The sequence below is a fragment of the Aulostomus chinensis genome, chromosome 1, assembly GCF_037954235.1.
Source record: "Aulostomus chinensis isolate RoL2024-O1b breed Wild chromosome 1, RoL_Achi_v1.0, whole genome shotgun sequence".
NCBI classification, from domain to species: Eukaryota; Metazoa; Chordata; class Actinopteri; order Syngnathiformes; family Aulostomidae; genus Aulostomus; species Aulostomus chinensis.
The window spans coordinates 2,223,974-2,248,637 of NC_141320.1; the positions used below are offsets into that span (position 1 = coordinate 2,223,974).

General features: G+C 37.0%; 1 non-coding gene across 1 annotated transcript; it reads left to right on the plus strand.

The window, feature by feature from the left end:
* Window positions 1–23,949: 23,949 nt before the first annotated feature.
* Window positions 23,950–24,032, plus strand: trnal-cag (transfer RNA leucine (anticodon CAG)). Its single transcript has one exon. It is a non-coding gene; the product is annotated as a tRNA-Leu (tRNA).
* Window positions 24,033–24,664: the final 632 nt, after the last annotated feature.

Genomic DNA, 24,664 nt, shown 5'->3' on the forward strand with positions numbered 1-24,664 from the left:
CATCATTTTGAGTTCATTAGCAACTCTTCCGACATCACTGTCGCATTATTTTGAGTTAAGTAGCAACTTTTACTACATTACTGTCGCATTATTTTGAGTTCAGTAGCAACTCTTACTACATGACTGTCAGCATCATTTTGAGGGAGTTTGAAACTCTTACTACATTATTGTAAGTATCACTGAGTTTATTAGCAACTATCACTACGTTACTGTTAGCATCATTTTGAGTTCATTAGAAATTCTTCTGAAATCACTGTCGCATCATTTTGAGGTTATTAGCAATTCTTCCGACATCACTGTCGCATTATTTTGAGGTTCGTAGCAACTCTTAGTACAAGACTGTCAGCATCACTTTGAGGTTTTTCGAAAAGTTCACTCCATTACTGTTAGCATCATTTTGAGTTCATGAGCAATTCTTACGAATTCACTGTCGCATCATTTTGAGATCATTAGCAATTCTTCCGACATCACTGTCGCATTATTTTGAGGTTCGTAGCAACTCTTACTAGATGTCTTTCAGCATCACTTTGAGGTTGTTTGAAACTTTCACTCCATTACTGTTAGCATCATTTTGAGTTCATGAGCAATTCTTACTAAATCACTTTCGCATCATTTTTAGATCTTTAGCAATTCTTCTGACATCACTGTCGCATTATTTTGAGGTTCGTAGCAACTCTTCCTCCATGACTGTCACCATCACTTTTGAGGTTATTCGAAACACTTACTACATTACTGTAAGCATCACTGAGTTGATTAGCAACTATCACTACATTACTGTTAGCATCATTTTAAGTTCAATAGCAATTCTTCCGACATCACTGTCGCAATATTTTGAGGTTCGTAGCAACTTTTACTACACTACTGTCGCATTATTTTGAGGTTCGTAGCAACTCTTACTACATGACTGTCAGCATCACTTAGAGGTCATTCAAAACACTTACTACATTACTGTAAGCATCATTTTGAGTTCATGAGCAATTCTTACTAAATCACTGTCGCATCATTTTAAGATCTTTAGCAATTCTTCTGACATCACTGTCGCATTATTTTGAGGTTCATAGCAACTCTTACTACATGACTGTCAGCATCACTTTGAGGTTATTCGAAATACTTACTACATTACTGTAAGCATCACTGACTTGATTAGCAACTATCACTACATTACTGTTAGCATCATTTTGAGTTCATTAGCAATTCTTCCGACATCACTGTCGCAATATTTTGAGGTTCGTTGCAACTTTTACTACATTACTGTCAGCATCACTTTGAGGTTATTGGAAACTTTCAATCCATTACTGTTAGCATCATTTTGAGTTCATTAGCAATTGTTACTACATCACTGTCGCATCATTTTGAGATCTTTAGCAATTCTTCTGACATCACTGTCGCATTATTTTGAGCTCCGTAGCAACTCTTACTACATGACTGTAAGCATTACTGACTTGATTAGCAACTATCACTACATTACTGTTAGCATCATTTTGAGTTCATTAGCAATTCTTCCGACATCACTGTCGCATTATTTTGAGGTTCGTAGCAACTCTTACTACATGACTGTCAGCATGACTTTGAGGTTATTCGAAACGTTCACTCCATTACTTTTAGCATCATTTTGAGATCATTACCAATTCTTCTGAACTCAGTGTCTTATCATTTTGAGATCTTTAGCAATTCTTCCGACATCACTGTCGCATTATTTTGAGGTTCGTAGCAATTCTTAGTACAAGACTGTCAGCATCACTGTGAGGTTTTTCGAAACGTTCACTCCATTACTGTTAGCATCTTTTTGAGTTCATGAGCAATTCTTACGACATCACTGTTGCATCATTTTGAGATCATTAGCAATTCTTCCGACATCACTGTCGCATTATTTTGAGGTTCGTAGCAACTTTTACTACATTTGTGTCGCATTGTTTTGTGGTTCGTCGCAACTCTTACTACATTACTGTCAGCATTACTTTGAGTTTATAAGCAACTATCACTACATTACTGTTAGCATCATTTTGAGTTTATTAGCAATTCTCACGACATCACTGTAGCATTGAATTGAGTTCATTAGCAACTCTTACTAAATGACTGTCAGCATCACTTTGAGGTTGTTCGAAACTCTTACTACATTACTGTAAGCATCACTGAGTTTCTTTGCAACTATCACTACATTACTGTTAGCATCATTTTGAGTTTATTAGCAATTCTTCCGACATCACTGTCCCATTATTTTGAGGTTCGTAGCAACTCTTACTACATGACTGTAAGCATCACTTTGAGGTTATTTGAAAGTTTCACTGCATTCCTGTTAGCATCATTTTGAGTTCATTAGCAATTCTTACTAAATCACTGTCGCAACATTTTGAGATCATTAGCAATTCTTCTGACATCACTGTCACATTATTTTGAGGTTCGTAGCAACTCTTAGTACATGACTGTCAGCATCACTTTGAGGTTATTCGAAAGTCTTCCTGCATTACTGTAAGCATCACTGAGTTGATTAGCAACTATCACTACATTACTGTGAGCATCATTTTGAGTTCATTAGCAATTCTTCCGACATCACTGTCGCAATATTTTGAGGTTCGTAGCAACTTTTACTACATTACTGTCGCATTATTTTGAGGTTCGTAGCAACACTTACTACATGACTGTAAGCATCACTTTGAGGTTATTCGAAAGTTTCACTCCATTACTGTTAGCATCATTTTGAGTTCATTAGCAATTCTTTCTACATCACTGTCGCATCATTTTGAGTTCATTATCAATTCTTCTGACATCACTGTCACATTATTTTGAGGTTGGTAGCAACTCTTAGTACATGACTGTCAGCATCACTTTGAGGTTATTCGAAACTCTTACTGCATTCCTGTAAGCATCACTGAGTTTCTTAGCAACTATCACTACATTACTGTTAGCATCATTTTGAGTTCATTAGCAATTCTTCCGACATCACTGTCGCAATATTTTGAGGTTCGTAGCAACTCTTACTACATTACTGTAAGCATTTCTGACTTGATTAGCAACTATCACTACATTACTGTTAGCATCATTTTGAGTTCATTTGCAATTCTTCCGACATCACTGTCGCATTATTTTGAGGTTCGTAGCAACTCTTAGTACATGACTGTCAGCATCACTTTGAGGTTATTCGAAAGTTTCACTCCATTACTGTTGGCATCATCTTGAGTTCATTAGCAATTCTTACTACATCACTGTCGCATCATTTTGAGATCATTAGCAATTCTTCTGACATCACTGTCACATTATTTTTAGGTTCGTAGTAACTCTTACTACATTATTCTTGCATTATTTTAAGGTTCCTAGCAACTCTTACTACATTACTGTCAGCATCACTTTGAGTTTATTAGCAACTATCACTACATTACTGTTAGCATCATTTTAGGTTGTTGAGCAATTCTCAGGACATAACTGTAGCATTGAACTGAGTTCATTAGCAACTCTTCCTAAATGACTGTCAGCATCACTTTGAGGTTGTTCGAAACTCTTACTACATTACTGTAAGCATCACTGAGTTTCTTAGCAACTATCACTACATTACTGTTAGCATCATCTTGAGTTCATTAGCAATTCTTCCGACATCACTGTCGCAATATTTTGAGGTTCGTAGCAACTTTTACTACATTACTGTCGAATTATTTTGAGGTTTGTAGCAACACTTACTACATGACTGTAAGCATCACTTTGAGGTTATTCGAAACACTTACTACATTACTGTCAGCATCACTGAGTTGATTAGCAACTATCACTCTATTACTTTTAGCATCATTTTAAGTTCATTAGCAATTCTTACTACATCACTGTCACATCATTTTGAGATCATTAGCAGTTCTTCCGACATCACTGTCGCAATATTTTGAGGTTCATAGCAACTCTTACTACATTACTGTCAGCATCTCTTTGAGTTTATTAGCAACTATCACTACATTACTGTTAGCATCATTTTGAGTTTATGAGCAATTTTCACGACATCACTGTAGCATTAAATTGAGTTCATTAGCAACTCTTACTAAATGACTGTCAGCATCACTTTGAGGTTGTTCGAAACTCTTACTACATTACTCTAAGCATCACTGAGTTTCTTAGCAACTATCACTACATTACTGTTAGCATCATCTTGAGTTCATTAGCAATTCTTCCGACATCACTGTCGCATTATTTTGAGGTTCGTAGCAACTCTTCGTACAAGACTGTCAGCATCACTTTGAGGTTATTCGAAACGTTCACTCCATTACTGTTAGCATCATTTTGAGTTCATGAGCAATTCTTCCGACATCACTGTCGCAATATTTTGAGGTTTGTAGCAACTTTTACTACATTACTGTCGCATTGTTTTGAGGTTCGTAGCAACTCTTACTACATGACTGTCAGCATCACTTTGAGGTTATTGGAAACTTTCACTCCATTACTGTTAGCATCATTTTGAGTTCATTCGCAATTCTTACTACATCACTGTCGCATCATTTTGAGATCATTAGCAATTCTTCTGACATCACTGTCACATTATTTTGAGGTTCGTAACAACTCTTATTACATTACTGTTGCTTTATTTAAAGTTTCGTAGCAACTCTTACTACATTACTGTCAGCATTACTTTGAGTTTATTAGCAACTATCACTACATTACTGTTCGTATCATTTTGAGTTTATGAGCAATTCTCACGACATCACTGTAGCATTGAATTGAGTTCATTCGCAACTCTTACTAAATGACTGTCAGCATCACTTTGAGGTTGTTCGAAACACTTACTACATTACTGTAAGCATCACTGAGTTTCTTAGCAACTATCACTACATTACTGTAAGCATCACTGAGTTGATTAGCAACTATCACTACATTACTGTTGGCATCATTTTGAGTTCATTAGCAATTCTTCCGACATCACGATCGCAATATTTTGAGGTTCGTAGCAACTTTTACTACATTACTGTCGCATTATTTTGAGGTTCGTAGCAACACTTACTACATGACTGTAAGCATCACTTTGAGGTTATTTGAAAGTTTCACTGCATTCCTGTTAGCATCATTTTGAGTTCATTAGCAATTCTTACTACATCACTGTCGCAACATTTTGAGATCATTAGCAATTCTTCTGACATCACTGTCACATTATTTTGAGGTTCGTAGCAATTCTTAGTACATGACTGTCAGCATCACTTTGAGGTTATTCGAAACACTTACTACATTACTGTAAGCATCACTGAGTTGATTAGCAACTATCACTACATTACTGTTAGCATCATTTTGAGTTCATTAGCAATTCTTCCGACATCACTGTCGCAATATTTTGAGGTTCGTAGCAACTCTAATTACATTACTGTTGCTTTATTTAAAGGTTCGTAGCAACTTTTACTACATTCCTGTCAGCATTACTTTGAGTTTATTACCAACTATCACTACATTACTGTTAGCATCATTTTGAGTTTATTAGCAATTCTCACGACATCACTGTAGCATTGAATTGAGTTCATTAGCAACTCTTACTAAATGACTGTCAGCATCACTTTGAGGTTGTTCGAAACTCTTACTACATTACTGTAAGCATCACTGAGTTTCTTAGCAACTATCACTACATTACTGTTAGCATCATTTTGAGTTTATTAGCAATTCTTCCGACATCACTGTCCCATTATTTTGAGGTTCGTAGCAACTCTTACTACATGACTGTCAGCATCACTTTGAGGTTATTCGAAACACTAACTACATTACTGTAAGCATGACTGAGTTGATTAGCAACTGTCACTACATTACTGTTAGCATCATTTTGAGTTCATTAGCAATTCTTCCGACATCACTGTCGCAATATTTTGAGGTTCGTAGCAACACTTACTACATGACTGTAAGCATCACTTTGAGGTTATTTGAAAGTTTCACTGCATTCCTGTTAGCATCATTTTGAGTTCATTAGCAATTCTTACTAAATCACTGTCGCAACATTTTGAGATCATTAGCAATTCTTCTGACATCACTGTCGCAATATTTTGAGGTTCGTAGCAACTTTTACTACATTACTGTCGCATTATTTTGAGGTTCGTAGCAACACTTACTACATGACTGTAAGCATGACTTTGAGGTTATTCGAAAGTTTCACTCCATTACTTTTAGCATCATTTTGAGTTCATTAGCAATTCTTTCTACATCACTGTCGCATCATTTTGAGTTCATTATCAATTCTTCCGACATCACTGTCACATTATTTATAGGTTCGTAGGAACTCTTAGTACATGACCGTCACCATCACTTTAAGGTTATTCGAAACGTTCACTCCATTACTGTTAGCATCATTATGAGTTCATTCGCAATTCTTACTAAATCACTGTCGCATTATTTTGAGACCATTAGCAATTCTTCTGACATCACTGTCACATTATTTTGAGGTTCGTAGCAACTCTTACTACATTATTTTTGCATTATTTTAAGGTTCATAGCAACTCTTACTCCATTACTGTACGCATCATTTTGAGTTTTTGAGCAATTCTCACGACATCACTGTAGCATTGAATTGAGTTCATTAGCAACTCTTACTAAATTACTGTCAGCATCACTTTGAGGTTTTTCGAAACCCTTACTACATTACTGTAAGCATCACTGAGTTTCTTAGCAACTATCACTCCATTACTGTTAGCATAATTCTGAGTTCATGAGCAATTCTTCCGACATCACTGTCGCATCATTTTGAGATCATTACCAATTCTTCTGACATCACTGTCACATTATTTTGAGGTTCGTAGCAACTCTGACTACATTATTGTTGCATTATTTTAAGGTTCGTAGCAACTCTTACATAATTACTGTCAGCATCACTTTGAGTTTTTTAGCAACTATCACTACATTACTGTTAGCATCATTTTGAGTTGTTGAGCAATTCTCACGACATCACTGTAGTATTAAATTGAGTTCATGAGAAACTCTTACTACATTACTGTCAGCATCACTTTGAGGTTCTTCGAAACTCTTACTACATTACTTTAAGCATCACTGAGTTTCTTAGCAACTATCACTACATTACTGTTAGCATCATCTTGAGTTCATGAGCAATTCTTACTAAATCACTGTCGCATCATTTAAAGATCTTTAGCAATTCTTCTGACATCACTGTCGCATTATTTTGAGGTTCGTAGCAACTCTTACTACATGACTGTCAGCATCACTTTGAGGTTATTCGAAACACTTACTACATTACTGTAAGCATCACTGACTTGATTAGCAACTATCACTACATTACTGTTAGCATCATTTTGAGTTCATTAGCAATTCTTCCGACATCACTGTCGCAATATTTTGAGGTTCGTAGCAACTTTTACTACATTACTCTCGCATTATTTTGAGGTTCGTAGCAACTCTTACTACATGACTGTCAGCATCACTTTGAAGTTATTGGAAACTTTCACTCCATCACTGTTAGCATCATTTTGAGTTCATTAGCAATTCTTACTACATCATTGTCGCATCATTTTGAGATCTTAAGCAATTCTTCTGACATCACTGTCGCATTATTTTGAGGTTCGTAGCAACTCTTACTACATGACTGTAAGCATTTCTGACTTGATTAGCAACTATCACTACATTACTGTTAGCATCATTTTGAGTTCATTAGCAATTCTTCTGACATCACTGTCGCATTATTTTGAGGTTCGTAGCAACTCTTAGTACATGACTGTCAGCATCACTTTGAGGTTATTCGAAAGTTTCACTCCATTACTGTTAGCATCATCTTGAGTTCATTAGCAATTCTTCCGACATCACTGTCGGAATATTTTGAGATTCGTAGCAACTCTTACCACATTATTGTTGCATTATTTTGAGGTTCGGAGCAACTCTTACTACATTATTGTTGCATTATTTTAAGGTTCCTAGCAACTCTTAGTACATGACTGTCAGCATCAATTTGAGGTTATTCGAAACACTTACTACATTACTGTAAGCATCACTGAGTTGATTAGCAACTATCACTACATTACTGTTAGCATCATTTTGAGTTCATTAGCAATTCTTCCGACATCACTGTCGCAATATTTTGAGGTTCGTAGCAACTTTTACTACATTACTGTCGCATTATTTTGAGGTTTGTAGTAATACTTACTACATGACTGTAAGCATCACTGAGTTTAGTAGCAACTATCACTACATTACTGTTAGCATCATTTTAAGTTCATTAGCAATTCTTCCGACATCACTGTCGCAATATTTTGAGGTTCGTAGCAACTTTTACTACATTACTGTCGCATTTTTTTGAGGTTCGTAGCAACTCTTCCTACATGACTGTCAACATCACTTTTGAGGTTATTCGAAACACTTACTACATTACTGTAAGCATCACTGAGTTTATTAGCAACTATCACTACATTACTGTTAGCATCATTTTAAGTTCATTAGCAATTCTTCCGACATCACTGTCGCAATATTTTGAGGTTCGTAGCAACTTTTACTACATTACTGTCGCATTTTTTTGAGGTTCGTAGCAACTCTTACTACATGACTGTCAGCATCACTTTGAGGTTATTCGAAACACTTACTACATTACTGTAAGCATCACTGACTTGATTAGCAACTATCACTACATTACTGTTAGCATCATTTTGAGTTCATTAGCATTTCTTCCGACATCACTGTCGCAATATTTTGAGGTTCGTAGCAACTTTTACGACATTACTGTCACATTATTTTGAGGTTCGGAGCAACTCTTACTACATGACTGTCAGCATCACTTTGAGGTTATTCGAAAGTTTCACTCCATTAATGTTAGCATCATTTTGAGTTCATTAGCAATTCTTACTACATCACTGTCGCATCATTTTGAGATCATTAGCAATTCTTCCGACATCACTGTCGCAATATTTTGAGGTTTGTAGCAACTCTTACTACTTTATTGTTGCATTATTTTAAGGTTCGTAGCAACTCTTACTACATTACTGTCAGCATCACTTTGAGTTTATTAGCAGCAATCACTACATTACTGTTAGCATCATTTTGAGTTGTTGAGCAATTCCCACGACATCACTGTAGCACTAAATTGAGTTCATTAGCAACTCTTACTACATGACTGTTAGCATCACTTTGAGGTTGTTCGAAACTCTTACTACATTACTGTAAGCATCACTGAGTTTCTTAGCAACTATCACTACATTACTGTTAGCATCATCATGAGTTCATTAGCAATTCTTCCGACATCACTGTCGCAATATTTTGAGGTTCGTAGCAACTTTTACTACATTACTGTCGCATCATTTTGAGGTTCGTAGCAACTCTTACTACATTATTGTAAGCATCACTGAGTTTCTTAGCAACTATCACTACATTACTGTTAGCATCATTTTAAGTTCATTAGCAATTCTTACTACATCACTGTCACATCATTTTGAGATCATTAGCAGTTCTTCCGACATCACTGTCGCAATATTTTGAGGTTCGTAGCAACTCTTACTACATTACTGTAAGCATCACTGAGTTTCTTAGCAACTATCACTACATTACTGTTAGCATCATTTTAAGTTCATTAGCAATTCTTACTACATCACTGTCACATCATTTTGAGATCATTAGCAGTTCTTCCGACATCACTGTCGCAATATTTTGAGGTTCCTAGCAACTCTTACTACATTACTGTCAGCATCACTTTGAGTTTATTAGCAACTATCACTACATTACTGTTAGCATCATTTTGAGTTAATGAGCAATTCTCACGACATCACTGTAGCATTAAATTGAGTTCATTAGCAACTCTTACTAAATGACTTTCAGCATCACTTTGAGGTTGTTCGAAACTCTTACTACATTACTGTAAGCATCACTGAGTTTCTTAGCAACTATCACTACATTACTGTTAGCATCATCTTGAGTTCATTAGCAATTCTTCCGACATCACTGTCGCATTATTTTGAAGTTCGTAGCAACTCTTAGTCCAAGACTGTCAGCATCACTTTGAGGTTATTCGAAACGTTCACTCCATTACTGTTAGCATCATTTTGAGTTCATGAGCAATTCTTACTAAATCACTGTCGCATCATTTTAAGATCTTCAGCAATTCTTCTGACATCACTGTCGCATTATTTTGAGGTTCGTAGCAACTCTTACTACATCACTGTCAGCATCACTTTGAGGTTATTCGAAACACTTACTACATTACTGGAAGCATCACTGACTTGATTAGCAACTATCACTACATTACTGTTAGCATCATTTTGAGTTCATTAGCAATTCTTCCGACATCACTGTCGCAATATTTTGAGGTTCGTAGCAACTTTTACTACATTACTGTCACATTATTTTGAGGTTCGTAGCAACTCTGACAACATGACTGTCAGCATCACTTTGAGGTTATTCGAAATGTTCACTCCATTACTGTTAGCATCATTTTGAGTTCATTAGCAATTCTTACTGAATCACTGTCGCATCATTTTGAGATCTTTCGCAATTCTTCTGACATCACTGTCGCATTATTTTTAGGTTCGTCGCAACTCTTACTACATGACTGTCAGCATCACTTTGAGGTTGTTCGAAACACTTACTCCATTACTGTAAGTATCACTGAGTTGATTAGCAACTATCACTACATTACTGTTAGCATCATTTTGAGTTCATCAGTAATTCTTCTGACATCACTGTCGCATTATTTTGAGGTTCGTAGCAACTTTTACTACATTACTGTCGCATCATTTTTAGATCTTTTGCAATTCTTCTTACATCACTGTCGCATTATTTTTAGGTTCGTAGCAACTCTGACTACATTACTCTCAGCATCAGTTTGAAGTTATTCGAAACACTTACTACATTACTGCAAGCATCGCTGACTTGATTAGCAACTACCACTACATTACTGTTAGAATCATTTTGAGTTCATTGGCAATTCTTCCGACATCACTGTCGCAATACTTTGAGGTTCGTAGCAACTTTTACTACATTACTGTCGCATTATTTTTAGGTTCGTATTAACTCTTTCTACATGACTGTCAGCATCACTTTGAGGTTATTTGAAACCTTCACTCCATTACATTTAGCATCATTTTGAGTTCATTAGCAATTCTTACTACATCACTGTCGCATTATTTTGAGGTTCGTAGCAACTCTTACTACATCACTGTCAGCATCACTTTGAGGTTATTCGAAACACTTACTACATTACTTGAAGCATCACTGACTTGATTAGCAACTATCACTACATTACTGTTAGCATCATTTTGAGTTCATTAGCAATTCTTCCGACATCACTGTCGCAATATTTTGAGGTTCGTAGCAACTTTTACTACATTACTGTCACATTATTTTGAGGTTCGTAGCAACTCTGACAACATGACTGTCAGCATCACTTTGAGGTTATTCGAAATGTTCACTCCATTACTGTTAGCATCATTTTGAGTTCATTAGCAATTCTTACTGAATCACCGCGCATCATTTTGAGATCTTTCGCAATTCTTCTGACATCACTGTCGCATTATTTTTAGGTTCGTCGCAACTCTTACTACATGACTGTCAGCATCACTTTGAGGTTGTTCGAAACACTTACTCCATTACTGTAAGTATCACTGAGTTGATTAGCAACTATCACTACATTACTGTTAGCATCATTTTGAGTTCATCAGTAATTCTTCTGACATCACTGTCGCATTATTTTGAGGTTCGTAGCAACTTTTACTACATTACTGTCGCATCATTTTTAGATCTTTTGCAATTCTTCTTACATCACTGTCGCATTATTTTTAGGTTCGTAGCAACTCTGACTACATTACTCTCAGCATCAGTTTGAAGTTATTCGAAACACTTACTACATTACTGTAAGCATCGCTGACTTGATTAGTACCTACCACTACATTACTGTTAGCATCATTTTGAGTTCATTGGCAATTCTTCCGACATCACTGTCGCAATACTTTGAGGTTCGTAGCAACTTTTACTACATTACTGTCGCATTATTTTTAGGTTCGTATTAACTCTTTCTACATGACTGTCAGCATCACTTTGAGGTTATTTGAAACCTTCACTCCATTACATTTAGCATCATTTTGAGTTCATTAGCAATTCTTACTACATCACTGTCGCATCATTTTGAGATCATTAGCAATTCTTCTGACATCACTGTCACATTTTTTTTAGGTTCGTAGCAACTCTTCCTACATTACTGTCAGCATCACTTTGAATTTATTAGCAACTATCACTACATTACTGTTAGCATCATTTTGAGTTTATTGGCAATTCTTACGACATCACTGTAGCATTAAATTGAGTTCATTAGCAACTCTTACTACTTTACTATTTCATTTTTTAAGGTTCGTAGCAACCATTACTACATTACTGTAAGCATCACTGAGTTAATTAGCAACTATAACTACATTACTTTCAGCAACATTTTGAGTTTTGAGCAATTCTTCCGACATCACTGTCGCAATATTTTGAGGTTCGTAGCAACTTTTACTACATTACTGTCGCACTATTTTAAGGTTCGTAGCAACTCTTACTACATTACTGTCAGCATCACTTTGAGTTTATTAGCAGCTATCACTTCATTACTGTTAGCATCATTTTGAGTTGTTGAGATATTCTCATGACATCACTGTAGCATTAAATTGAGTTCATTAGCAACGCTAACTGCTTGACTGTAAGCATCACTTTGAGGTTGTTCGAAACTCTTACTACATTACTGTAAGCATTACTGAGTTTCTGAGCAACTATCACTACATTACTTTTAGCATCATCTTGAGTTCATTAGCAATTCTTCCGACATCACTGTCGCAATATTTTGACGTTCGTAGCAACTTTTACTACATTACTTTCGCATTATTTTGAGGTTTTTAGCAACACTTACTACATGACTGTCAGCATCACTTTGAGGTTATTCGAAAGTTTCACTCCGTTACTGTGAGCATCATTTTGAGTTCATTAGCAATTTTTACTACATCACTGTCGCATCATTTTGAGATCATTAGCAATTCTTCCGACATCACTGTCGCATTATTTTGAGGTTCGTGGCACCTCTTACTACAAGACTTTCAGCATCACTTTGAGGTTATTCGAAACGTTCACTCCATTACTGTTAGCATCATTTTGAGTTCATGAGCAATTCTTACTAAATCACTTTCGCCTCATTTTGAGATCTTTAGCAATTCTTCTGACATCACTGTCGCATTATTTTGAGGTTCGTAGCAACTCTTCCTTCATGACTGTCACCATCACTTTTGAGGTTATTCGAAACACTTACTACATTACTGTAAGCATCACTGAGTTGATTAGCAACTATCACTACATTACTGTTGGCATCATTTTAAGTTCATTCGCAATTCTTCCGACATCACTGTCGCAATATTTTGAGGTTCGTAGCAACTCTTACGACATGACTGTCAGCATCACTTAGAGGTTATTCGAAACACTTACTACATTACTGTAAGCATCACTGACTTGATTAGCACCTATCACTACATTACTGTTAGCATCATTTTTAGTTCATGAGCAATTCTTACTAAATCACTGTCGCATCATTTTAAGATCTTTAGCAATTCTTCTGACATCACTGTCGCATTATTTGGAGGTTCGTAGCAACTCTTACTACTTGACTGTCAGCATCACTTTGAGGTTATTCGAAACACTTATTACATTACTGTAAGCATCACTGACTTGATTAGCAACTATTACTACATTACTGTTAGCATCATTTTGAGTTCATTAGCAATTCTTCCGACATCACTGTCGCAATAATTAGAGTTTCGTAGCAACTTTTACTCCATTACTGTCGCATTTTTTTGAGGTTCGTAGCAACTTTTACTACATTACTGTCACATTATTTTGAGGTTCGTAGCAACTCTTACTACATGACTGTCAGCATCACTTTGAGGTTTTTCGAAAGTTTCACTCCATTACTGTTAGCATCATTTTGAGTTCATTAGCAATTCTTACTACATCACTGTCGCATCATTTTGAGATTATTCGCAATTCTTCCGACATCACTGTCGCAATATTTTGAGGTTCGTAGCAACTCTTACTACATTATTGTTGCATTATTTTAAGGTTCGTAGCAACTCTTACTACATTACTGTCAGCATCACTTTGAGTTTATTAGCAGCAATCACTACATTACTGTCAGCATCACTTTGAGCTTGTTCGAAACTCTTACTACATTACTTTAAGCATCACTGAGTTTCTTAGAAACTATCACTACATTACTGTTAGCATCATTTTGAGGTTATTCCAAACACTTACTACATTACTTTAAGCATCACTGAGTTTCTTAGCAACTATCACTACATTACTGTTAGCATCATCTTGAGTTCATTAGCAATTCTTCCGACATCACTGTCGCAATATTTTGAGGTTCGTAGCAACTTTTACTACATTACTGTCGCATTATTTTGAGGTTCGTAGCAACACTTACTACATGACTGTAAGCATCACTTTGAGGTTATTCGAAAGTTTAACTCCATTGCTGTTAGCATCATTTTGAGTTCATTAGCAATTCTTACTACATCACTGTCACATTATTTTGAGGTTCGTAGCAACTCTTAATACATTATTGTTGCATTATTTTAAGGTTCGTAGCAACTCTTACTACATTACTGTCAGAATCACTTTGAGTTTATTAGCAACTATCACTACATTACTTTAAGCAACATTTTGAGTTGTTGAGCAATTTTTCCAACATCACTGTCGCAATATTTTGACGTTCGTAGCAACTTTTACTACATTACTTTCGCATTATTTTGAGGTTTGTAGCAACACTTACTACATGACTGTCAGCATCACTTTGAGGGTATTCGAAAGTTTCACTCCATTACTGTTAGCATCATTTTGAGTTCATTAGCAATTCTTACTACATCACTGTCGCATCATTTTGAGATCATTAGCAATTCTTCCGACATCACTGTCGCATTATTTTGAGGTTCGTAGAAACTCTTAGTACAAGACTGTCAGCATCACTTTGAGGTTATTCGAAACGTTCACTCCATTACTGTTAGCATCATTTTGAGTTCATGAGCAATTCTTACGACATCACTGTCGCATCATTTTGAGATCATTAGCAATTCTTCCGACATCACTGTCGCATTATTTTGAGGTTCGTAGCACCTCTTACTACAAGACTTTCAGCAGCACTTTGAGGTTATTCGAAACGTACACTCCATTACTGTTAGCATCATTTTGAGTTCATGAGCAATTCTTACTAAATCAATTTCGCCTCATTTTGAGATCTTTAGCAATTCTTCTGACATCACTGTCACATTATTTGGAGGTTCGTAGCAACTCTTACTACTTGACTGTCAGCATCACTTTGAGGTTATTCGAAACACTTACTACATTACTGTAAGCATCACTGACTTGATTAGCAACTATCACTACATTACTGTTAGCATAATTTTGAGTTCATTAGCAATTCTTCCGACATCACTGTCGCATTATTTTTAGGTTCGTAGCAACTCTTAGTACATGACTGTCAGCATCACTTTGAGGTTATTCGAAAGTTTCACTCCATTACTGTTAGCATCATCTTGAGTTCATTAGCAATTCTTCCGACATCACTGTCGCAATATTTTGAGGTTCGTAGCAACTTTTCCTACATTACTGTCACATTATTTTGAGGTTCGTAGCAACACTTACTACATGACTGTAAGCATCACTTTGAGGTTATTCGAAACACTTACTATATTAGTGTAAGCATCACTGAGTTGATTCGCAATTATCACTACATTACTGTTAGCATCATTTTGAGTTCATTAGCATTTCTTCCGACATCACTGTCGCAATATTTTGAGGTTCGTAGCAACTTTTCCTACATTACTGTCACATTATTTTGAGGTTCGTAGCAACACTTACTACATGACTGTAAGCATCACTTTGAGGTTATTCGAAACACTTACTATATTAGTGTAAGCATCACTGAGTTGATTCGCAATTATCACTACATTACTGTTAGCATCATTTTGAGTTCATTAGCATTTCTTCCGACATCACTGTCGCAATATTTTGAGGTTCGTAGCAACTTTTACTACATTACTGTCGCATTTTTTTTAGGTTCGTAGCAAATTTTACTACATTACTGTCACATTATTTTGAGGTTCGTAGCAACTCTTACTACATGACTGTCAGCATCACTTTGAGGTTATTCGAAAGTTTCACTCCATTACTGTTAGCATCATCTTGAGTTCATTAGCAATTCTTCCGACATCACTGTCGCAATATTTTGAGGTTCGTAGCAACTTCTACTACATTACTGTCACATTATTTGGGGTTCGTAGCAACTCTTCCTACATGACTGTAAGCATCACTTTGAGGTTATTCGAAACACTTACTACATTAGTGTAAGCATCACTGAGTTGATTAGCAACTATCACTACATTACTGTTAGCATCATTTTGAGTTCTTTAGCATTTCTTCCGACATCACTGTCGCAATATTTTGAGGTTCGTAGCAACTCTTACTACATTATTGTTGCATTATTTTAAGGTTCGTAGCAACACTTACTACATGACTGTAAGCATCACTTTGAGGTTGTTCGAAACTCTTACTACATTACTGTAAGCATTACTGAGTTTCTTAGCAACTATCACTACATTACTGTTAGCATGATCTTGAGTTCATTTGCAATTCTTCGACATCACTGTTGCAATATTTTGAGTTTCGTAGCAACTTTTACTACATTACTGTCGCATTATTTTGAGGTTCGTAGCAACACTTACTACATGACTGTCAGCATCACTTTGAGGTTATTCGAAAGTTTCACTCCATTACTGTTAGCATCATCTTGAGTTCATTAGCAATTCTTCCGACATCACTGTCGCAATATTTTGAGGTTCGTAGCAACTTTTACTACATTACTGTCGCATTATTTTGAGGTTCGTAGCAACACTTACTACATGACTGTAAGCATCACTTTGAGGTTATTCGAAAGTTTCACTCCATTAATTTTAGCATCATTTTGAGTTCATTCGCAATTCTTACTACATCACTGTCGCATCATTTTGAGATCATTAGCAATTCTTCTGACATCACTGTCACATCATTTTGAGGTTCGTAGCAACTCTTACTACATTACTGTCAGCATCACTTTGAGTTTATTAGAAACTATCACTACATTTCTTTAAGCAACATTTTGAGTTGTTGAGCAATTCTTCCGACATCACTGTTGCAATATTTTGAGGTACGTAGCAACTTTTACTACATTACTGTCGCATTATTTTGAGGTTCGGAGCAACTCTTACTACATGACTGTCAGCATCACTTTGAGGTTATTCGAAACTCTTACTACATTACTGTAAGCATCACTGAGTTTCTTAGCAACTATCACTACATTACTGTTTGCATCATCTTGAGTTCATTAGCAATTCTTCCGACATCACTGTCGCAATATTTTGAGGTTCGTAGCAACTTTTACTACATTACTGTTGCATTATTTTGAGGTTCGTAGCAACACTTACTACATGACTGTCAGCATCACTTTGAGGTTATTCGAAAGTTTCAATCCATTACTGTTGGCATCATCTTGAGTTCATTAGCAATTCTTACGACATCACTGTCGCATCATTTTGAGATCATTAGCAATTCTTCTGACATCACTGTCGCATTATTTTGATGTTCGTAGCAACTTTTACTACATTACTGTGAGCATCACTTTGACGTTATTCGAAAGTTTCAATCCATTACTGTTAGCATCATTTTGAGTTCATTAGCAATTCTTACTAAATCACTGTCGCATCATTTTGAGATCATTAGCAATTCTTCTGACATCACTGTCGCAATATTTTGAGGTTCGTAGCAACTTTTACTACATTACTGTCGCATTATTTTGAGGTTCGTAGCAACACTTACTACATGACTGTCAGCATCACTTTGAGGTTATTCAAAAGTTTCACTCCATTACTGTTAGCATCATCTTGTGTTCATTAGCAATTCTTCCGACATCACTGTCGCAATATTTTGAGGTTCGTAGCAACTCTTACTACATTATTGTTGCATTATTTTAAGGTTCGTTGCAACTCTTACTACATTACTGTTAGCATCATCTTGAGTTCATTAGCAATTCTTCCGACATCACTGTCGCAATATTTTGAGGTTCGTAGCAACTTTTACTACATTACTGTCGCATTAAATTTAGTTCATTAGCAACTCTTACTACATGACTGTCAGCATCACTTTGAGGTTATTCGAAACGTTCACTCCATTACTGTGAGCATCATTTTAAGTTCATGAGCAATTCTTTCTGAATCACTGTCGCATCATTTTGAGATCTTTAGCAATTCTTCTCACATCACTGTCGCAATATTTTCAGGTTCGTAGCGACTTTTATTACATTACTGTCGCATTATTTTGAGGTTCGTAGCAACTCTTGCTACATGACTGTCAGCATCACTTTGAGGTTGTTCGAAACTCTTACTACATTACTTTAAGCATCAATGAGTTTCTTAGCAACTATCACTACATTACTGTTAGCATCATCTTGAGTTCATTAGCAATTCTTACTACATCACTGTCGCATCATTTTGAGATCAATAGCAATTCTTCCGACATCACTGTCGCAATATTTTGAGGTTCGTAGCAACTCTTACTACATTACTGTTGCATTATTTTAAGGTTGGTAGCAACTCTTACTACATTACTGTCAGCATCACTTTGAGTTTATTGGCAACTATCACTACATTACTGTTAGCATCATTTTGAGTTGTTGAGCAATTCTCACGACATCACTGTAGCATTAAATTGAGTTCATTCGCAACTCTTACTAAATGACTGTCAGCATCACTTTGAGGTTGTTCGAATCTCTTACTACATTACTTTAAGCATCACTGAGTTTCTTAGCAACTATCACTACATTACTGTTAGCATCATCTTGAGTTCATTAGCAATTCTTCCGACATCACTGTCGCAATATTTTGAGGTTCGTAGCAACTTTTACTACATTACTGTCGCATTATTTTGAGGTTCGTAGCAACACTTACTACATGACTGTCAGCATTACTTTGAGGTTATTCGAAAGTTTCACTCCATTACTGTTAGCATCATCTTGAGTTCATTAGCAATTCTTCCGACATCATTGTCGCAATATTTTGAGGTTCGTAGCAACTCTTACTAAATTATTGTTGCATTATTTTAAGGTTCGTAGCAACTCTTACTACATTACATTCAGCATCACTTTGAGTTTATTCGCAACTATCACTCCATTACTGTTAGCATCATTTTGAGTTGTAGAGCAATTCTTACTACATCACTGTCGCATCATTTTGAGATCATTAGCAATTCTTCTGACATCACTGTCGCATTATTTTGATGTTCGTAGCAACTCTTAGTACAAGCCTGTCAGCATCACTTTGAGGTTATTCGAAACGTTCACTCCATTACTGTTAGCATCATTTTAAGTTCATGAGCAATTCTTTCTGAATCACTGTCGCATCATTTTGAGATCTTTAGCAATTCTTCCGACATCACTGTCGCAATATTTTGAGGTTCGTAGCGACTTTTACTACATTACTGTCGCATTATATAGAGGTTCGGAGCAACTTTTACTACATGACTGTCAGCATCACTTTGAGGTTATTCGAAACTCTTACTACATTACTGTAAGCATCACTGAGTTTCTTAGCAACTATCACTACATTACTGTTTGCATCATCTTGAGTTCATTAGCAATTCTTCCGACATCACTGTCGCAATATTTTGAGGTTCGTAGCAACTTTTACTACATTACTGTTGCATTATTTTGAGGTTCGTAGCAACACTTACTACATGACTGTCAGCATCACTTTGAGGTTATTCGAAAGTTTCAATCCATTACTGTTGGCATCATCTTGAGTTCATTAGCAATTCTTACGACATCACTGTCGCATCATTTTGAGATCATTAGCAATTCTTCTGACATCACTGTCGCATTATTTTGATGTTTGTAGCAACTTTTACTACATTACTGTGAGCATCACTTTGACGTTATTCGAAAGTTTCAATCCATTACTGTTAGCATCATTTTGAGTTCATTAGCAATTCTTACTAAATCACTGTCGCATCATTTTGAGATCATTAGCAATTCTTCTGACATCACTGTCGCAATATTTTGAGGTTCGTAGCAACTTTTACTACATTACTGTCGCATTATTTTCAGGTTCGTAGCAACACTTACTACATGACTGTCAGCATCACTTTGAGGTTATTCAAAAGTTTCACTCCATTACTGTTAGCATCATCTTGTGTTCATTAGCAATTCTTCCGACATCACTGTCGCAATATTTTGAGGTTCGTAGCAACTCTTACTACATTATTGTTGCATTATTTTAAGGTTCGTTGCAACTCTTACTACATTACTGTCAGCATCACTTTGAGTTTATTTGCAACTATCACTACATTACTGTTAGCATCATTTTGAGTTGTTGAGCAATTCTCACGACATCACTGTAGCATTAAATTGAGTTCATTAGCAACTCTTACTACATGACTGTCAGCATCACTTTGAGGTTATTCGAAACGTTCACTCCATTACTGTGAGCATCATTTTAAGTTCATGAGCAATTCTTTCTGAATCACTGTCGCATCATTTTGAGATCATTAGCAATTCTTCCGACATCACTGTCGCAATATTTTCAGGTTCGTAGCGACTTTTACTACATTACTGTCGCATTATTTTGAGGTTCGTAGCAACTCTTGCTACATGACTGTCAGCATCACTTTGAGGTTGTTCGAAACTCTTACTACATTACTTTAAGCATCAATGAGTTTCTTAGCAACTATCACTACATTACTGTTAGCATCATCTTGAGTTCATTAGCAATTCTTACTACATCACTGTCGCATCAGTTTGAGATCATTACCAATTCTTCTGACATCACTGTCGCATTATTTTGAGGTTCATAGCAACTCCTACTACATGACTTTCAGCATCACTTTGAGGTTGTTCGAAACTCTTCGTACATTACTGTAAGCATCACTGAATTTATTAGCAACTATCACTACATTACTGTTAGCATCATTTTGAGGTTAGAAGCAACTGTCACTACATGAGTGTCAGCATCACTTTGAGGTTGTTCGAAACACTGACTACATTACTGTAAGCATCACTGAGTTAATTAGCAACTATCACTACATTACTGTTAGCATCATTTTGAGTTCATGAGCAAGTCTCACGACATCACTGTAGCATTGAATTGAGTTCATTACCAATTCAAAGTAGCAACTCTTAGTACATGACTTTCAGCATCACTTTGAGTTTATTAGAAACTTTCACTCCATTACTGTTAGCATCATTTTGAGTTCATTTGCAATTCTTACTAAATCACTGTCGCATCATTTTGAGTTGTTGAGCAATTCTCACGACATCACTGTAGCATTAAATTGAGTTCATTCGCAACTCTTACTAAATGACTGTCAGCATCACTTTGAGGTTGTTCGAATCTCTTACTACATTACTTTAAGCATCACTGAGTTTCTTAGCAACTATCACTACATTACTGTTAGCATCATCTTGAGTTCATTAGCAATTCTTCCGACATCACTGTCGCAATATTTTGAGGTTCGTAGCAACTTTTACTACATTACTGTCGCATTATTTTGAGGTTCGTAGCAACACTTACTACATGACTGTCAGCATTACTTTGAGGTTATTCGAAACGTTCACTCCATTACTGTTAGCATCATTTTGAGTTCATTAGCAATTCTTCCTAAATCACTGTCACATCATTTTGAGGTTCGTAGCAACTCTTACTACATGACTGTCAGCATCACTTTGAGGTTATTCGAAACACGTACTGCATTACTGTAAGCATCACCGATTTGATTAGCAACTTTAAGTACATCACTGTTAGCGTCATTTTGACTTCATTAGCAATTCTTACTACATCACTGTCGCATCATTTTGAGATCATTAGCAATTCTTCCGACATCACTGTCGCATTATTTTGAGGTTCGTAGCAACTCTTACTACATTACTGTCAGCATCACTTTGAGTTTATTAGCAACTATCACTACATTAATGTTAGCATCATTTTGAGTTCATTAGCAATTCTTCCCACATCACTGTAGCATTATTTTGAGGTTTTGAGGTACCTTTGTTTGTAACCGATCTGCTGACCAGCGAGACGCCACCACGCACGGCTGTCGGCTCCGTAAAGGAGGGAGAGGAATCGGAAAGGACGGAGAAGGGTCGGACCAGGTCTATTTCTAGGTGACCACTCACTATCGTCTGCCACACTGCCCCTCATGGTGGGGAGTGTAGCGCTATCCTGCCACAGTACATTTGTTTCATTCTTTTGCTCTTGCACTTTAATTAAAATGGACTTGACTTGAGAATGTTTTGTTTCAAAATATAGATGAATTCCCAGATTTATAGGTAGCATGAGTATGAAGTTGCACTTGCACCAGGTGGGAAAATGTCCTCTGCATTTGACTCTAACTATGTAGGAGCAGTGGTAGCAGTGTCAGCCTGGGGGCTTGGTCAAGATCAATGACAGGAGTAGCAGACAGGTAATATCCATAGCATGCTTGTTGTTTTAGAGGAGTAAGGGTACACTGTTGGTCTCTCACCTGATGCGCTGTCATCAGCACAAATGATCTGTTCCTAAACATCAAAATCTACCATCCCCCCGATTGTTTTTTACAACTGGAGTACTGGTTAACACTTTAGAAAGCCTTCATTCAGAGCTGTGAAGAACCTTGAACCTGATATCCCAGACATCAAAGTGGGCCACTAACTGGCCAGATGAAGCTATGCTAGGCTGCTGTACTCTGAAGAGCTAAAGTAGCAGCTTCTGAGAGGGATGCTAACCTGGATGTGTTCATCTCCTACTTTAATATGGCCCTTCAAATAAGAGCCCTGTGTCTCTGTCTCAAAGTTTTCAACCGTATTTGTTTGTTAAATTAAAACCAGACGACCACTGTGGTCCTTTTTACACGGTAAGTAAAGCACAGATGCCCTGGTGGACCTGTTGGCACCCTGGACTTTGAATCCAGTGACCTGAGTCCAAGTCTCCGTTCCAGCAGGTTTCCTGCAGCCTTCAGCAGAGCTGCCATGTTTCTCTGTAGAGAACTAAGTGATGCTCTCAGCAGGTTGAGGGCACCACCAACAAGTGAGGTATGAACCTCTGACTTCCTTCTTGTCAAACAGGAAACTCCTAATACCTCATTTGAGTAAAGTACTTCATATTCCTGACATCCAAGTAGTAGTGAAGTGGAGGAAGAAGGGAGGAGATCTCCAACAGGATCCTTCTTTTCTCTGTCCTCCTTGATCTCATGGATCACCACAGTCGAGGGGAGACCCAAGCTCCCGGATGGATCTGGCACTCAGGAACTGCTGAGTTTTCCAGTGGACTTTGTTCCATCCATGGTTCAGGAACAGGACTCCTCCTGGTTAACCTGGTATCTTTCCACCCAACTGTGGGTTCTTGGAGAATTTTTCATGTCGTGTCAAGAAATCAGGCTGGTGGGTTTTTCAATGAGAGAAATTCTGGTAACTTAATTAAGTGGCATATTTGTTGAAGCAGTAATTAACTGATAAATTAAGGAAGGCCTGGCCAGTCTTTGCTCCCAGGTCATACGATGGAGTTAGAAAGTCCTGAATAAATCTGGAGTTCCATGATTTCCTTGTGGTTCATGATCCTTTTGCCAATGTAGTCTGGAACAAGAGCAAGATGAACCTCCAAATAGCAACAGGTTGATTGCAGGTGATGTCAAGTGGTATTTAGAGGATCCTCCACCTTGTGTTTGGTTCCATGGTGGAATGGTGAGCCCTCTGGACTCTGGATCCAGTGATCCCAGTTCAAGTCTCAGAATGACCTTCCTGTCTGGAATGTGTCCCATGTAACAAACTGATCACGAGATGTTACGTGGTTCAAATGTTCTGGTTCATTTCTTACTGCCATGAACACAGACTGTGTGTTTAATGTTAACAATAAATGTAACAACTAAGGAGCCAGTAGCTCCTGTGGAAAAAATTCTACTTTGTCAGTGAATGAATTCATTTGATATTGAAGTCGGCAACTTTCAGTGTCTGTCAGGATGGCCGAGCGGTCTAAGGTGCTGCGTTCAGGTCGCAGTCTCTCCTGGAGGCGTGGGTTCGAATCCCACTTCTGACAAAGGACATTTTCTCCACATTCCTATGCATCCACAATGGTACATTCCAAACCCAGTTGAAGCTGCTCTCCACTGATGGGAGTGAGTGGTTGAACTGGCAGCAGAGGAGGCAAAGGAGCTTCCCTGTGACGGTCCAACATCGCCTGGTTTCCTCCAACATGGAGCAGCCACCAAACTCTAACTTCAATGTTGGATCAAAGTCTGCTGAAGAAATGTGTTTTCTTTCAATTCACATTTTGTCCATTAACTTCATAATCAGAGTCTCCATTTCATCACATGACTAAAGTCTGGGTTCTGTATTGGTGGTAAAATATCCTTCAATGCCCCTCACTAGTTTGCACACAGAAAAGCATATTTTACTGGTTTCAGATCTCTTAGCTTGTTCTCTCTCTTAAAGCAGCTGAGGCAGCTTTCATTGTGTGATTCATTTTAAAATATAAATATGGAACAGAACCATTGGAATCAGATGTCAGGACATTTGAAGGAATGTCAATCTCCTGTTGAAATGTTGCAGTGTGCAGCTGAGGCTCTCTGGCAGTGGCACAAGGAACCACAATGGCAGAACCTGGACCCTCCTGGAGGAGAACCACAGGTGAGGGCCTTCTTGGCTCCAGATTGATGGAAATCAAGTGTC